General features: G+C 37.6%; 2 long non-coding RNA genes across 2 annotated transcripts; both read right to left on the minus strand.

The window, feature by feature from the left end:
- Positions 1 to 495: 495 nt before the first annotated feature.
- Positions 496 to 3131, minus strand: LOC146441447 (uncharacterized). The gene is made up of 2 exons (XR_014849920.1): positions 1763 to 3131; positions 496 to 1067 (listed from the first exon to the last, which is right to left on the minus strand). It is a non-coding gene; the product is annotated as an uncharacterized LOC146441447 (long non-coding RNA).
- A 19-nt stretch (positions 3132 to 3150) lies between these two features.
- On the minus strand, positions 3151 to 17084 carry LOC146441448 (uncharacterized). Its single transcript, XR_014849921.1, has 3 exons — positions 16565 to 17084; positions 4876 to 5196; positions 3151 to 4001 (listed from the first exon to the last, which is right to left on the minus strand). It is a non-coding gene; the product is annotated as an uncharacterized LOC146441448 (long non-coding RNA).
- Between the last annotated feature and the right edge of the window lie 281 nt (positions 17085 to 17365).

Below are 17365 nucleotides of genomic sequence, written 5' to 3' on the forward strand. Positions count from 1 at the left end.
AAAAGTTGCACAATTTGTAATCAGATAGCTTACTTTTTTGGCAGAGAATTCTACATTAAGAAGGATCAAAGAGAGAAAGAAGAAATGTAATTCAGCTAACAAAATGGGTTAGCCTGGTTGTTTGGTTTTCTGGCTGTTTAGGGCCATGGAAGATGTTAGGAAGGATTTTCCTCTTTCTTTGTTTGAAGTCCAGCATACCTGAGCTCAGGTGATAAAATTGATCTCTAAAACAAGTACAGTAGCTTCATTTTGCTGAAAAAACAACAAAGCCTTTCACTGTGTTGGGTTTTTACCTAATAACATTGTACTTTCAAGCCCTAAAGATTTTTTAAAATGTGTTCAGGGATATTTTTTTTCCTTCTAAATAACACAGGCTTACCTACTGAATAAAAAAATTATGTTACCTGAAGGATGTCTGTCATGGCAACTTTGCTCAGCTGATGCTTCCTTCAGCTTGAGGGGAAATCCACAGTGCCAAAAATGACAGATTTGGGGCCAAATGGCAATTTGTTAATTCTTTCCTAGTGTGATTTTATAGTCTGTGCCCACTTGTGTTTAGAGTAAATATATGTACACACTGTATGTGTAAGGTGAATGGAGATGTTTCCTTATGGACTTTCAATAGCTTTCTTGGGGGGGGGGGGGGGGGGAATGGTGCAACCAAATTAGGAAAGAAAAAACATTAAGAAAGAGAAAAACAACAATATGATGAAGAAAAAAATCTTAAATCTCACCATATCAGGGGTGCTGGGATGAAGTCCTCTACATGTAATGTAAATCAGACAGTGATCCAGTAAGAAAAAGTTTGGAGCTAAGCCATTATACCATATCTCCCTTAATTTATAGAATGTTGTTCCCTTCATGCAAGAAACATGCCAGTAACCATGTCAACTTCCATGACTAACTGGACACTTGAGGGTTTTTTCTTTATTTCTTGGCTTTCTCTTTGCATTGAGATATGAAGAGCAATGTTACAAATCAGCCTGCATGCTGCCTTTCTACTACACCTGAAAAGAAAGCTTTCCTTGCAAGTGCCAGATGCTTGTGATGTTGTGAATTCTGTATTCCTGTAGCAAAAAGCAGAGGTGCCCTGAAGTCTCTGCTTCTAGCTGGAATTCAGAGTCAGACTGCTCATACATCAGTGATTCCTCAGCTGTAGACTAACACAGAATGAAGATGGACCATTTTAATCCTTTGGAGAAGCAGCTGGTTTGAATTTTAGACTAAAGGCTCCTCATTAATATGTTCCATTTGGTTCTACTTTGGTTTTGCCATTTTATTTGTTATTGCCATCAATGCTGTTAATATTGACATTGTTACTACCTCTGTTGCTATAATATACTAATACAATGTATTAATATTATGTTACTATAATAAGCGTAATACATGTATATGATATTCCTGTACATATTTTGTGTATATGAGTACCATATACATACTGCAAACCAAGAAAATCCTGTAGTGTCTTGTAGAGAGTTTCCTTTCATGTACCCCAAAGCTGGTGTGACTTAAGTTTCCTAAACCTTTGCTTATATTATTAGCGTATTTCTCTCATGTGATTTATTCTTTTCTCCATCAGTCTTATTTAACCATTGTTATCCTTTTAGAATTGACTTTTTAAAAAGTAAGTTATACTGTTAAAATGTCTTTAACAACAGAAGCTATTTTTCCAAATAGATACAAATAATTTAAGTATACTGTTTAAATGTTTCTAGTTGCTTGCTCTGGCATCTCTAATTTATGTCATTTTTATTAAACTTACTTTTTTTTTTTCTGTCCTTGTGTTTTACTTGCTTGTGGTATTCCGACACATAGGTAAGTACCCAAAAGAAACAGGGTACCACCGTAGAGTTTGTGATTTACAGTATCTTCTCCCTAACACATCTGGTAAGATATTTTTGTCTTAGCACCTTGTACAGCAGACATAGGCAAAAGACAATTGAGACAGGGTCGCTTGTCACTGTGTGAAAAAGCAACTGAAAAAAAAAATTAAAAATCAGGTAAACCTTTTAGAATATATGAATTTGGGACAATGTGAGACCTATATGATTTTCAGCCTTAAAAAGCACAGGTGCTGCAGAATTCCACTTAAAATGCTTTCAGAGTAATAAATCCACAATAAAATTCCTGTGTGCAGTGAGGGACAAATTACCACAATAGGCTGATCTGTTGAACAAAATCAACCTGCTTACAAAAATAAATACTGTGCATATGAAATATTAGTGCAGATGAGTATATACTCATTGAAAACTATTTTTTCTTGTAGGCAGGTGAATGGCGTCGCATGCTTCAAGTTGAACGGGATTCTTTCGATTTAGCGCTGGAGACGCCGGTTTTGTTTGAAGGCTCCAGAGTTCGCAAGGCAGCCCTGGAAGGAGAGCGAGACAATACCCGGGAGCCACGGAGTTCGCAGCTGATCCCAGCGCGGCGTTATCGGCCCGAGCCTGGAGAGACCCCGAGACCTTTATGTTTCGCGCAGGCAGCGGAGATTGCCAGCGTTCTGAAATGAGCTGCAGGCCTAATCTAGGATCGCACCCACTCAGATCAATAAGCAGCAGCAGCGCTGCGCTCCGGCCCCGTCCACAGGCGCACAGGCCCTATGTTTCCTGCTCATCCCGGCCTGCAGCGCTGCGCCGGCGGGGCTCCTGCTGTGTGCCCTCCAGCTTGGCTACCTGTGGGAAGCCAGGGCCATGCCCGACTGGCCGGGGAGCCGCACAACAATCACGATTTCACCTCCATCATGTGAACACACACGGTCGGGGTATGTGGGGCTGAGCACTGCCCGGGCCAGGGTCGTTGCCTGGCAACAGGCGATCCCGCAGGGCCGGGCGAGCGGTGCTGCCTCTCCCTTCAAGGAGCCCGGAGGGATTCGTTTGGAAACGGGCTGTTGTTCTTCCTCCTCCTCCCGTTATATCTGCATGGGTCTGTGAAGTCCCCGCAGAGGAGACGGTGTCAAAATGAGAGGAAGGTTACAAAACAACAAAGGAAAAAAAAACAAAAAAAAAAAATCAGGGAAAGGGTTTAACGAGGTTGATAAAGGCCCCCAGGGCGAACGGCGCTGTACCCTGGGGTCCCTGCAGCAACGTCCCCCGCAGCCCTGCTCCCCTCACCGCCCCGTCCCTCTGCAGCGCCTACAGTAAAACACCTTAACTCAGCTCCGGGAGAGAGGAGGGAGGGGAAGGGACCACCTTCAGAGTGCAGCTGGAACTGGAAGCTGTCTGCCTCAGCCGTTAGAAATATGTGGAGAAATTACCTATCATTCCCTGTAGAGACATCCAGCAACCATCCCAACCCAGCTTTTCAGTTCGGTGATAATATGCTCCTATCAGTTTTAATAGCCCCATGCTGGATTCAGGAGGTATTATGGATTGTACAGCAAGCATATTGTCATTAAATTAAATTTTCAGAACATTCCCCAGCTCATCACAAATACCACAGAGAGTAATCATAATCGGTTCTCAACACATGTGTAATTGCCTTCAGCTGGCGTTTTTTACAGTTGACATTGTTCAGCAGTGATAAGGTGATTGGTGATTTGAATACACAGCTTGTTTCATAGCTGCCGTAATTGAAATATGGTATGTGTGAATGGAAGATTACATTAAGACCTAGGATAATCACCTGACATGAGAGTAATTGAGTCTACAATCTGCCACTGAGTCTCTCAGGGAGGGCTGAAATGAAAAGAAGCCATTAGTAGATTATGCCACTGCTGGCTCGGCTCGGCGCTGCTCGGCTCGGCGCAGCTCTGGAGCGCCGCGATGGCATTCCGGAGCGGTGGGATGGGCATGGCCGGCCGGGCCGGGCTCGGCTGCCCCGCCTCGGGCCGGGCGGCACCGCCGGGAACAACGCTGAGCTTTTCCCTGGGGCGTGCGGGGCGGGGAGGGAGCCTGGCTCCAGAGCAAACGCTTCCTGCTGGATCGGGAAATACTGCTTCTGTATCGTCCCGGTGGCGGAGACAGGAGGTCCGATCCCTCCATCCCATCCCTTCAGGAAGGGCTCTGTGTGCGTACAGAAAAAGTACATAATGAATTCATACTGATGGGTTCAGGCGTAAATGGTCAAACTCTAACTATGGTTTAACTGCTTATGGAGGAACCAAGCGTGTGGAATTTAAAGATGCAATGAAAATAGTGTCTTTATTTCTTAGTAGTTTTCAGAATGTGGGCTGCATGAGATACTCTCTTTAAAAATCAAATTTGGAAGTACACTGAGGTTAATTACACAATGGGTAACCAAGAGGAACAGTTGTATCTAACCTTTAAATATAAATGTAATAAGGTGCCTGCAAATCTGAAACAAATATTTACTCCAGGTGTCCAGACTTAATGGACAAAAGCATAATTGCTTTTTAAGGAGAATATTTTATTTGTTAGTCACTGAGGATTATCTTGTGATGGAATAGTCTGTCTTCCTTTATTTATTTATTTCTTCTTTTGGAAGGCAGTGTGTTTTGTTGGATTTTCGTTGTTCTTTCTTTTTTTTTTTTTCCTTTTTTTCCCAAATCTACTGTATGTACAGATCACAAACCCTGAACAAAGAAGAATTACAAACCCAGCTGAGATTAACATGTCAGAATTACTGTTAGGAGGCTGATGCCCAGAGTGTTTAATGGCTTGAAAAGATGATCAAGCATTTATGCAGCTACCCCTTCAAAAATTATCATTGAGCCAATGATAATCCAGTTATAATAATGATCACTGAATCAATTAAGCTTAGCACGCAGAGAAACTATTTTTTATTATTAAATAACTCATTCTCTTCCATCTTTAAAAAAAAAAAATTGAATTATGAAACCAGCATTTTTAATGAAAAGCCATAATATTTACGTTAGAAGCCTATATAAAAAGGCACATCCAGCATAGCATGACTAACTTGTGGGGTGTAATTCCATCAGGATCTGAGATTGTCCTTTGAGATGCTGCGAATCCCCATTCTCTCATAGCCTTACAGTGTGTGGTAATTTTCAGAATCCAAAATCCAGCTGTACTATCTTGGAAATTGCTATAGGACACAGAGCTCAGCACACCGTTTTCTGCAGACAGCTGATACCTATTTAACAATTGCCTGGCCAATTTTAGGTTTTTTTCCTTAAAACTTCTACAAAATAGGTTTTGTATCTAGCAGAAGCATCTTGCACATTTTTCTCAACTATTCCTGAAGTCTGAACTCTCTCTAGCACTTGTTGGAGCAAACCTAAAAATGCAATGGCAAAATAGTGGTTAGATGTCTTTATATTTGAATTCTGCTTGTAATAACATTAGGCAGAAGGAAATTTTTAGACAATTAAGGTCTATATAACCCAATGCAATATCACTAAAAACAGAAGGATATGGGACTGGATATAGCTGCAGTAGAGATGTACAAATGAACAAATTGCTAAATGGTGCAGTAACTTCCTCATCACACCATACACAGCATGTACCCAAGATTGCTGCTTTGAAGGCTACATCTGTCCCAGTGAGCCCACACCTTTGCAGAGTCAAAAAGTCTCTGATTTGTAAAACAGTGAGTACCAGTGTGGCTAGCACAGGTTTTCCCATGAGAAGTTTTCTTGTGTTTTGTAAATAAAGATAAAGTTTGGATGTTTTTGGAACAGTGTCCCAGAACTTGGGCAGTGCAGGCCTGGCCAGTCAGGCCTGGGGGAAGGCTTCTGACTGACCAATCTGGGTGACTTTTGAGAACTCTATATATGTGATGAAATCAAAACAATAAAGGTCATTCCTTCTTGCCACTGAGAACCGATGCATTCATTACTCTGCTAGCTGCTCAACAGCGACATACCAGATAAGTTTCAATCTGAAGCTTTTTCTGTAGGCTTGCAGTTGAGAAGGCCCCAGCAGCTTATAGGGAAAACATAACAAATTTTATCTGGAAGATACCGAATAGCAATAAACGTGGAAGGGTTAATATATTTTCAATCATTTAAAAAAAAAAACCAACCTATTTAAGGTTTTAAGGAAGCCCAGCCACTTAAGTTACCTCACCACAGCCAAAAATCATTTAGAAGTCTTATTCTCATTTATGCAAAATAGGTTTGCCTTTGAAAATCCCCTTATTTTGGTTGAAACAATGATGGTGAAGTCACTTGGATTTAACCAGAAGATCAGCATATGAAAAATAATTCTCTAAGCAAACAACTCTGAGGAGTGTTTAAAAAGGATCACTCAGTTATGTTGTGAGTAACCTGCATGGTTCTTTTAGGACATGAAATCCTTCCTTGGTTTTGTAAAACTTGGTGCAGATTTTTTTCCAGATCAAGAGATACAGGGCATTCAACAGTATGATGAATTGTTCTGAAACTGGGTACTATTGAAGAGCAGTAACCATTCAGAGCACAAGAGAACTTATGAAACCTCTGGAGAATTTGCATGAAGATCTGTTATGGGGGTTAAAAACCTGCGGTTGTACAGTAAATCTTTTGGGGAAGGTTGACAGGTGTAAACATGGAGGGAGAAGTCTGACTCATTCATCTTTGAGGCATAAAGAGGATCTTCATTAATTTCAGTGTTACAGGTGAAAAAAAATCTTGATTGAGAAGAGTATCTGAAGATAATTCTGACCAACAGAGCCTGAAAGGACCCTTTTATCTCATTACTGACTCCAGAGTCACTACAAATTATCCTTTCCAGTAACCTCCCAGGGGCTGATTATTTCACCTGATTATTTCTTTTGGGGTCAAAGAATGAGCCTCTACTATTTATCTAATATCTCCTATGATATTGAAAATTCAGGTGTTCTCATTTCTCCTTTTTGAGAAGCGTTTTTGTGTCTAGCGTATTGCACTTGTCAGGCAACTCTTTGGTGTAGTGTTGCCAGTGGGCTTGACTACTAAGCCCATGAAGAAAAATATCCCAATCATAAGATTACCCCTACACAGTCACGCACCTGTCCATTTTACATGTGTTTTAAGAACTACGGTTTCAAGCGAGAAGAAAAATCCATCTTTCCTTAAGCTATGCTAAACTTCCCTCTGCTAAAAATTTCTATAACATATATTGAAAAATTTAAGACAAGTCCCTGCAACTTTGCAAGTAGGGCAGACAGTCACGACTTTGGTTTGTTTGACTATAAATTGCTGAAACAATGCAACTTAAAAACAATACAGTAGTACTGTATGACACTGTCAATATCATTTATAGCACAATTTTACACAAAGGCAGGAGTATCATAAAAAAAGCACTAAGTCCTATCAGGCACCCTAAAATACCTTATATCATAAATAAGTCAGATTTCTTAGAGGAAAGCAATAAAGTTCCAGCAGATTCGATTTTTCCCACTAAATAATCACCCTGACCTTTTTCACTAACTTCACAACAACAGTTCTTGAAGAAGTGAGCAAACACAGTGAGAGATTTGTATGGCACACCCATGTCTCAAGCATGAAGAGAATATAGAAGAGCATTGATGGTGCTAGTACACAAAAGACAACATGGAACATAAAGCAATGAAGGATACTAATCAAAATCAGGGGAATGAATATTTATAAAATAAGATATTGATAAAATACTGGATGCAGGAGGAATTACACAACAGTATTTGGAGATTTTAAAAGTCTCTTGCAAGAGAAAAATACCAGAAACATATTCAAAATCCCCCAAACTATTTCTTTAACTTAGGAAATAGTTGCAGTTATAGTTGTTTTGTAAAAATTGATTAATTAACTAATTGGTGAAATAACACTGGGCATGAATTTGGCACCAGAGGATATATTATTAAGCTATGTAATTCAGACTTCCTCATTCCTGTTTTTTTTTTTTTTTTGCTTGTTTTAACATTAAAAGTAATAACTTTTACTGGAAATATTTTTCTTTATTACCACCAGATAAATGATCTTGTCTTTCTATTGTTAGATTTTCTGAAGGTATTTCATACATTACACAAGAGAAACATTACTAGTGGTTCTTACAACTATTTTATATCAGAGGATGACAAATTAGATTTTTAAAACAGCAACAATTAAAGTCTTTTTCTTTCACTTTTAAAATTTAAAAGGAAAAATAATTGTTTTACAAATGAGAAAAAAGATCACAGACAAAAAGTTTTATCACCTGAACAACGTACAAAACAAATAAGAGCATAATTGATGGAAAGAAATGAGCCTGTAAGTAGTGTTGCCAGAAGGAACTGAAATTGGTCTTTACTCACTGAAACAAAGTCAAAGTATTCAAATTAGAAAAGAAGGTGGCACAAAGGCTCCAACATCACTACCATACTACTTTCTGGAAAATAAATTTGTTGGCGCTACTCTCCAGCTGCCCAAAACCATGAACATGCCAAGTGCTGTGCAAGCAAAGAGCATTTCAACAATACAGGGGGGTGTTGCTTTTATGCAGAGACACTTTATAATTAGAACTAATAATTATGATTTTCCTCCTTCCAGCTCTCAAATTGCACTCACATAACCAAAGATTCCTTAGAATACAACTCTCTGCTTTTGAATAAGTCCTTGATGTACAGAAAACCAGTCTATTGAAGGTTGTATGGTAATGCATCAGCTGACCAGGAATCTTCAGGTTTCAAAATACCTTTTGTACAGATAAGTTGTGCATAGTTTGTTTATGCAAATACTTAAAGTACTCATGTGTGATAAAACTAAAACCTCAGTACCTTCAGTCTTTGTGTAGCTAATACTCAAGATTTGTTTTGATATGAATCTTTGTATATTAGCCCATGCTATGGGCTCCACAGTTGCACTGTTACATGTTTACTATTTTTTTTTTTATTCATCTCTATGCACAATCAGTACACATCTTTAGTGTAGGTTCTCAAATTGTGTCTTGTGTTACTTCACCATAGTATCAATATCATTTATAAGTTTATAATTATTGCAGCAAATGTAATTAAAGACTGTGTCTAAATGTTGCTTGTTACTGATCCTCACTGGAATGCAATAGCTTTTCAGATGAAGACAGCTACAGTTGAATTCTGAGGTTTTTTGACTTTCAAATCCAGGAAATTTTACTTCCTGTAAAATGGAAAATCTCAGCAAAGAATATTAAAAAATCTTAGGAAAGAATAACTGCAGAAAGAATCAATTGTTCTCATGCACTCAGGTATGTAAATATCTAAATAATGATAATTCTTCATTCATCTTATGTCATATCTTTAAAAAAATATCCTTCATACTCACAGTGATTCTAAAAAGCAGGGTTTAGGCTGTCTCCTGTGTATATGGGAAGCTGTGGCTTATTCAGGTCTCCAACAAAGACCCAATCCTGTTTGATTAGTTCTAGCAGATACTTAGCAATTGCCCACCGTAGAATAAGTTGTCATTACTCTGCCACCAGATTAGCTTTAGACCTCGCCATTAAAGAAGATGTACTTATTCTTACTCAGTGTTAGTGCCAACCCTGAAATAAGAAGTGCAGTACAATTCCAAAATGCCCCAAAGTTACTCTCCAGAGACAAGGCTGTTGATGACTTATCCTAGATCAATCATCATTGAAGGTCGCCTGTCCTATTTGGCAATATTTGTTCAGTAACTAATAAAGATCAGCCTGCAGTTATTTATATTAGGTTATCATCTCTCCAGGGTGAAGCTTAATCCATTTTACAATGTTTTTCCCAACAAAACAACATGAGTTTCTCTGTCTGAAAATGAATTAAGTGCATGGTTTCTAAATATGGGATCTGACATTGTTCTTGTTACAAAAAGCAATTTATTCCCCAAAAGCCTTACACTTCAAAGGTTATATAAAAAGGTTCAAATATCAGTGCTATCCATTTTTCAATTACTGGGCTTCCTAACACCACTAGCTTTTGGACAGATAAGGAGTGGTATCAGTTTTCTTATTCAACATCTCACAGGTTTCCAATTCAGCATCCCAGAGAAAGCAAATTTATTTTAATACATTTAGCTGCTTTTGAAGCAGGAGTATCCTGATTGTTTCCCACAAGACTGTATGGTATATCAAATAGTATCTTAAAGGGATGTTTATGAAGCACTAGATACTAATGATTGTGATTATTGCTGTAGATTAGAAAGCTTGACTATGGCCAGACTTCCTTATCAATCTAAAATTTTTAATAATGGAGAGAAAATAGATTTCATCTACCAATGAAAATTGAAGTACATTTCTGAAATAAAACTATTCCAAAGTGATTCTGTCTCCAAACATCATAATAAAGTTCAAACAAAAAACAATGAGAATAACAGAAAAAACTTTTGCATAACATTTTGTGTGTTTATAATTTCTGTAACAATTAGCAATACCAAACTGAAGAAAGATAACAACAATAATAATAAAAACATTAACAATAAAAAAGGCTTTTAATTTTAAATAAAATTTTCTCTCTTATCAAGCAAGATAACATTCAAGTATTGCAAGTAGTTAGTATATTAAAATGGTTTTCCTTTGCAAAGTAATAAAATTCCTGTTGCTATCATTTCTGACCTTACTTTATGGACAATACAGCCAATATTTGACATATTTTTATTGGCAAACTGTCATGGGAAATCTTTCAGAATTATGGATGAGCACTGAGTCATAGCAATAGGTTTAGAGCTTGCTTCTGCCAGGAATTTCTTGGAGAAGGAAAGAAATATTGATAAATTCTAAGCTTGGGTGGGAAGCTTTGTATGACAGAGCTGTTACTAAATCTGCCAAAAATACTCATCTGATACTGATTACAGAAAGTCATTGTTTTCCTTCTCAGATGAATGCTACAGTAAGAAGTGATATTTGAAATTTGATCTGAATTTACTTCCGAATTATGTCCTTTTTTAATTGTTATTTTGACAAAGCAATATTTCTTTTTCAATAGGTGAGACTGATATTTCTAGGGCACTGGGGAAAAAAAGAAAAGAAACAGAGAGAGGAAAAAAGGAACCACTACAGAGAAATTGTTCAAAACCTTAAATGTAAGCATAATGAATTAACAATCATAGCTGGTACATAGCAGGATTATGCAAGGGCATCCTTTGTTCAAAAAAGATATAAATACTGCACATCAAAAGCATCATGGCCTATCTTTCAAAAAAAAAAAAATAGAAAAGATTCATGAAGTACATAAGATCAATTATGTTCCACAGGTAAAAAAATTGGGGAAAGTTTTATAGGAGAAAGATATTCTTCTAGGTTCTTTTTTATGTTATCCTTTGGCTGGGGGAGAGCTTTGCAATGCAAGTTTTGAAATTCTTATTGTCAGAAAGTGCATGAGTTTAAGAAATTTTAAGGAATAGTGAAATAAAAGATGGATTTAAAAAGAAATTAGAATAAAATAAAACACTGATTCATCAAAGACAGATTTTCTCAAGCTTTTTGCTAAAACAAGCCATAATTTACAGATATGAACCTAGTAAACCTTTGAAGATGTAAAAAGACAAGGAAAAAAGAAATTGGAGAACTATGTGGGGAAATAACAATAGAGCTGGAGAAAGTGGAAAATGCAAGATTTGTAAAATAGCTAAGGATCTGGTTACAGGAAGGCCTACCAAAAGTTGTCCTAAATGGAAACTATGAATAGAAGGGGTTCCATAGTACCAGCAAGGATTGATCTTGGAGCAGAATGCAGAGAGCAAAATGCTGTGAGGCACTGTCAGCCTCAAGGAAGATAATGCAGAAAAATCTGAGAGGGCAGGAATTGAATATTCACAATGATGTAATTTTCAGCAACACAGAATTAAACCTAATTTTCCAGGTATTCTTGATATAACTTAATCATAATGTGGTTACAAAAAGGACAAGTATGACTTTAAATCATGTGTGGAAGTTTATCCATTTGAGTTGAACTGATAACATTATGCCATGAAGCTGGGGCACAACATCTTCTGGTGTTGCTGTTGAGCAGCTAGCAGAGTAATGAAGGCACCAGTTCTCAGTGGCAAGAAGGAATGACCTTTATTGTTTTGATTTCATCACATATATAGAGTTCTCAAAAGTCACCCAGATTGGTCAGTCAGAAGCCTTCCCCCAGGCCTGATTGGCCAGGCCTGCACTGTCCAAGTTCTGGGACACTGTTCCAACAACATCCAAACTTTATCTTTATTTATAAAACACAAGAAAATTTCTCATGGGAAAAAGCTGTGCTAGCCACATTCTGGAATAATGCTTACAACTGGGATAATTCATGCTCAGGACAAAGAACTCAAAGTGAAAAAGTGGAAGTAAGTCATTGTCATGAGAAGCAAAATCTATGAAAACTAAAAGATATTCCACCTGGTAATAAAGAGGTTGAAAAGATACATTAATCTCTAAATATTTTGTATCAGTCAACAGAAAAAAAAGAAAGGGAAAAGAGTAATCTAAGCAAAAGTACAATCATGTCACAAAATAGGTCTGGGATATGAATGCTTATAAGTTAATACAGTCCAGAAAAATGAAAGGAGATTCTAACCATAAGAAAAGTAATGTTATTTTCATTTAGGACAGTGAGATAGAGAAATCAAACTGGTTTTGAGAGCGAACATGTAAATTTTCTGAGAAACAGAGTTGATAGCCATGGCAAATTACCTAGACCCTGCGCTTCTGGTGAGAAAAGAAAACAAGCACAAAACTGAGACGAAATTCAATTGAGTTAAGTAGGGTATTTATAAAACAAGATGTACTTCAAAAGATGTCATGCCAGAGATCATGAAGAGATTTTTTTTTACCTGCTCATAATATTTGGAATGGATAATGGATCCCCTCTCTCATTTTCCTTTACAACTCTTTCAAACTACCTTTCCCTGTGAATCTAAATCCTGTTTTTCTGTAGGAAAGATTTTACTAGAGTATATGAGATTATTGAGGTTGGGCAGCTAAACCTTCATTGCTTCATGTAACTACATGAAGATATTCCCGAGACAAAATCCAGCTGAGGGAAGAGCAGAATACCTGGTCAACCTGAATAAATTAATACAGAACACTCTTATTTCTGTTTAATATTCAGCCTTACCAGCTTCACTGCAATGTGATGCAGAAATATGAAATTGTGAAGAATTTATCTTTTTCTTTGAAGTGAAGTAACTGAGTTAGCATGCGGTTTAAGTACCTGCTTGAAAGCCCTAAATTTATTGAGGGTTCCCTCCTTTAAAATAATTGCAGAATTAGTAGAATATTTGTAACTGCTAAGTTCATACTTATGTAAGGGTGTAATTACTGTGTAGCATGTATGTAGAGGTCATAGAACAAGGCTTTGGATTGCTTACATTTTGTTCCTGTGGGCAAAAAATCTCAGCTGGTACTTGGGGGCTTATCTTAATTAATATCTCATATCCAGGTCTCACCTTAAAATCTATCTTATTGCAACTGATTCAGTCATTTACTTGCAACATTTTGTTACTATAACATCCAAAGCACTGCTACTGCTATGGTGTGGGATCAAGTAATCAACATCTGTCATTCGAATATTATGATTTAAATAATGTTCATATTTGATATTCATATTCATGTATACTAAATTTCTTTAACATTGTATTTAGGAAACATGGATGTTAGTGTGGCATCAGCGATTTCATGAAATTCTTTGAATTAGGCATCTTTGTTCTACTAGTAGTGGTCAGTAAGATGAATACACTAGACTAAATTAGTTATTTTCTTTCCTCCATTGATAATTAGCACTAGAGGGGATGAGTATGAGTTACCTATTAGCTCCAATTGCTATGTTTAGCAGGGCATCCAGAGAAATACATTATCAGTCACAGTAAAATCCTGCTTCTTTTCTTGTATTTATTTTCAGAACTTATAAGAAAAGGGAAACTTACAGCTGTGGCACACCCTCACACTGCACTTTGTTCAAAACATTTGTTCATGTTGTATATTTGGCATATGAATACCCACATTACTGTTTAACAGTGTTAATTTCTTCTGACTGTAAAAAGTGCGAGTGAAGTATTTACTATGATGATATTGGACTAGCACTGTAGATTTATTTATATAAATAATAATTAATAATTTATTTATATAAATTATTTCATCAAATGGAGTCAAATTCTGCCACGGTCAGGTACATAAGGTTAGCTCCATGGACTTTGTTGGAGTCGAGAAATCATTTGACCCCGTTGTTTAAAAATTAAAGGAATTTTGTCTTAGTACATAACCCTGCAAAATCCTCACTACTTCCACATGAGATGCTACCTTCATTAAACAGCTAATATTTATTTTCATATGGTTCAGAAACTCCTATTAATGAGTCCTAATGTTTGTATGTATTTATATAAATAGTTGTGTTTGTAGCTTAAAGTAAACAAGTTCTTATTGTTCAGTTGATGAGTTGTATTGAAATATGAAGCTTAGCACACTGTAAATTGATAGAAGTAATGAATAGTTAGTAACATGGATTTACACACAATGATACCATAATTAATAGTGTGCAGCATATCTGGTCAAATAAATTAACTATCTGCTCATAATTAAACTAGATACTCCTGCTTTTTTTTTCACCTCAAGATAGCTGACATCTGTAGTAACTATTACTGCAGGATACAGATATCAAACTACAAGGAGTACTTAAGTAAAAAGATACACTCTGCTCAGGACTGAGATGGGAGTGTAGACACCTAGATTCTCAAAGCCAGGTGGTGAAAAGTCTGAATAGAGGCCTGCTCATAAGTGTTTACTCTGGCAGTTGCCTTGACAGTAATCCCGGCTTCTATTAGTGTGGAAAAGAACTTCATCTCCTTGTGACAGACTTGTGATACTGTATTTTATCTTCATACAGCATCACCAGTGTTACTTCAGGTAGTAACCAGTGCCTCTGTAATGACTACTGCCGTGGAAAGTACTTGTTGATTATGAAATTAAAATCAAACTCCTAGATATTTTTAAGTATGTCAGAGAATGGCCTTAGAATTTAAAATTGTTTTTTCCAGATGGGTGACAGGAATAGAAATAGGATACAGTTGAAGAGGGGCACAAGGCAAATAATGAATTTTGGGATAATCTGCAGCAGAAATGACAGAATGGAGGAGGACTGGTTAATTAGTAGGTCTGTGTGGCAGGATGCTCCCCCTTCCCCCTTCTCTCTCTCCCTGATTGGTCCCAGGAAATGGATGGCTCAGATTCAGGTTGATAGCCTAGTTGGCAGCTACCTGGTGCTGGTGACTGAAAGTCTGAAAAGACACTCCCCTGTGGAATGTAGAGAGAATGTGAGAAATATTCAGTGACTACAAATACACACTTTTCTCCTATAAAAAGCTCACGAAATCTCAGAAAAGGTAGAAGGTTTCTACATGGACATTGGGGCGTGAAGTAAGGTCTTCTCCCCAGGGTCTGGACGCAGCCCTGTGGTTACTTCCCTGGGATTGAGTGAGGAAGTCTTAATGTATTCCAGCTCCAAATTGAGTTTGGTAAGATCATTGAGTTTCCTAGATTGTAATATTCCGGCTAACTTATAGGTACCTTTCTTAACTTGCATTTCAGCTAGCTCAAGCAAGCATTTCTTAACTTGCATTATAGTTCAAGCAAGCATTTCTTGCATTTTTAACTATTTTTATAGTTCAAGCAAGGTTTTACCCCATAATTGCATTTTTAGCTATTATAGTGCTGCAATTATGTATTCATTGTGTGTTTATGTGTGTCAATCTGTTCTATGTTTGTATGTTTGTTACATTCTGGGTCAAATAAATGGTATTTTTAGACAAATCAGCCAAATATCAAAGAATCTTGCAAACGGGACTAAGTCTTGGGGAACTAGCTATCTTAAAGTCTGTCAAACTGCAAAAACACATAAAACTCCTGTCTCCCATGCAAGACAGTCTGGAAAAGAGTCTGAGGGATCAGATAAAGATAAGAAAGCAAACCTAACTCACCAATGTCATATAGTTCCAGAAAAACAAGTATAATACTGGCTTTTAAAGGATGCAATGTGGAGAGGATCCTTCACCCTTCTCAGAAGTGGAAAAAAACAGCTTTGGTAGATATCGTGTGTAGTTTTGAATAATGCACAGAAGACATGCACAGACTAGTCAAACTCAGACTAGACAAACTAGTTTGCAACAAGATTGTCTCAATTTCCAGGAAGTTTGTACTTTGAGAAAAGATGGAAATCCTTCAGGTTGTTTCATCCTTCAGATGAAATTTGCACACAAATTTTTCCTTCAGAAAAAAGAGCAGAGGGAAAACTGTTGCAATCTTTATGTACGTTAAAAAAATCTGTGTATTTGGATAGAAAGGAAATAAGATGTAAAATTCAGTGCTATGAGATTTATCACAAAATGTTTATCTTTATCTTTTAAGGATATCTTTGATAAATTCTCATGAGATGACAGAGAAGTGTGGAATGCTGCAGGCCCATGTTATTTTTCCTCATAAAATGGTGAACATTTGTTCTATTTTTTATTATGTGTTTTACATTACAATTAGTTTAAAAGAAGCAAATTATTCCTACTCAGTTTTGGAAAGAAATCATAGAATATGCTGAGTTGGAAGGACCCATTAGGACCATCAAGTCCAATTCTTGGCTCTACATAGCACCATCCCCAAAAGTCATACCATATGCCTGAGAACATTGTCCAAATGCTCCCTGAGCTCTGTCAGGCTTGGTGCTGTGACTGCTTCCCTGAGGAGCCTGTGCCAGCACTCAGCCACCCTCTGGGTGAAGACATTTTCCTGATATCCAGCCTAAACCTCTCCTGACTCACTTTCATGCCATTTCCTCAGGTCCTGTCATTGCTCACCACAGAGAAGAATTAGTGTCTTCCCCTGACAAAGAAGTTGTAGACTGCAGTGAGGTCTCCCCTCAGTCTCTTCTTCTCCAGGCTGAACAGACCAAATGATCCCAGCCACTCCTCATATGGCTTGCCCGCAAGGCCCTTCACCGTCTTTGTTGCCCTCTTTTGGGCACTCTCTAAGAGTGTAATGTCTTTTTTATGTTGTGATGCCCAAAAATGCAAGGTGAGGCTGCACCAGTGCAGAGCAGAGCAGGACAATCAGGGCCGGCTTTGGTGTTTTGGTTATCTGCCTACTGGGAAAAGAACAGTAGCTAGGAAACTCAGGAGGGAAGTACTGACTAGAGTGACAGCATGCCAAGTCGCATTCTTCTTCCCAGAATTTACTACTTGCTGTCTGTGACAGTTCCTTCTTCATTACACTGCCTTTTTTGAATTCCACTGTGAATTTTTCTCTTCACATGATAATTCTCAGGGCTTTACTTGCTTGAGAAGATTTGAAGTAATATCCATTAGCAGAGATGGAGATATAATAAGGGATTTTAACTTAGACTTGTGGTATCCCCACAGTCATTGTGACACAGGGTCTTGGAGTAGCCAAGTCACTTCATAAGTGTCAGTCCTAGAGCTAGACCCAAGAATTAGCTTGGAAGACATGCCAATTCCAAATGTGGAGTTTCATAGCTTCTTGGTCAGCACTTGACCATTTTTTTCAGTATTAAAGCTTTTCGTAGTCAAGTTACTGGCGATTGCAGAAATCTCTTAGTTACTGTT

This window comes from Lichenostomus cassidix, chromosome 2 (assembly GCF_008360975.1).
Source record: "Lichenostomus cassidix isolate B80296 chromosome 2, HeHo_3.0, whole genome shotgun sequence".
Lineage (NCBI taxonomy): Eukaryota > Metazoa > Chordata > Aves > Passeriformes > Meliphagidae > Lichenostomus > Lichenostomus cassidix.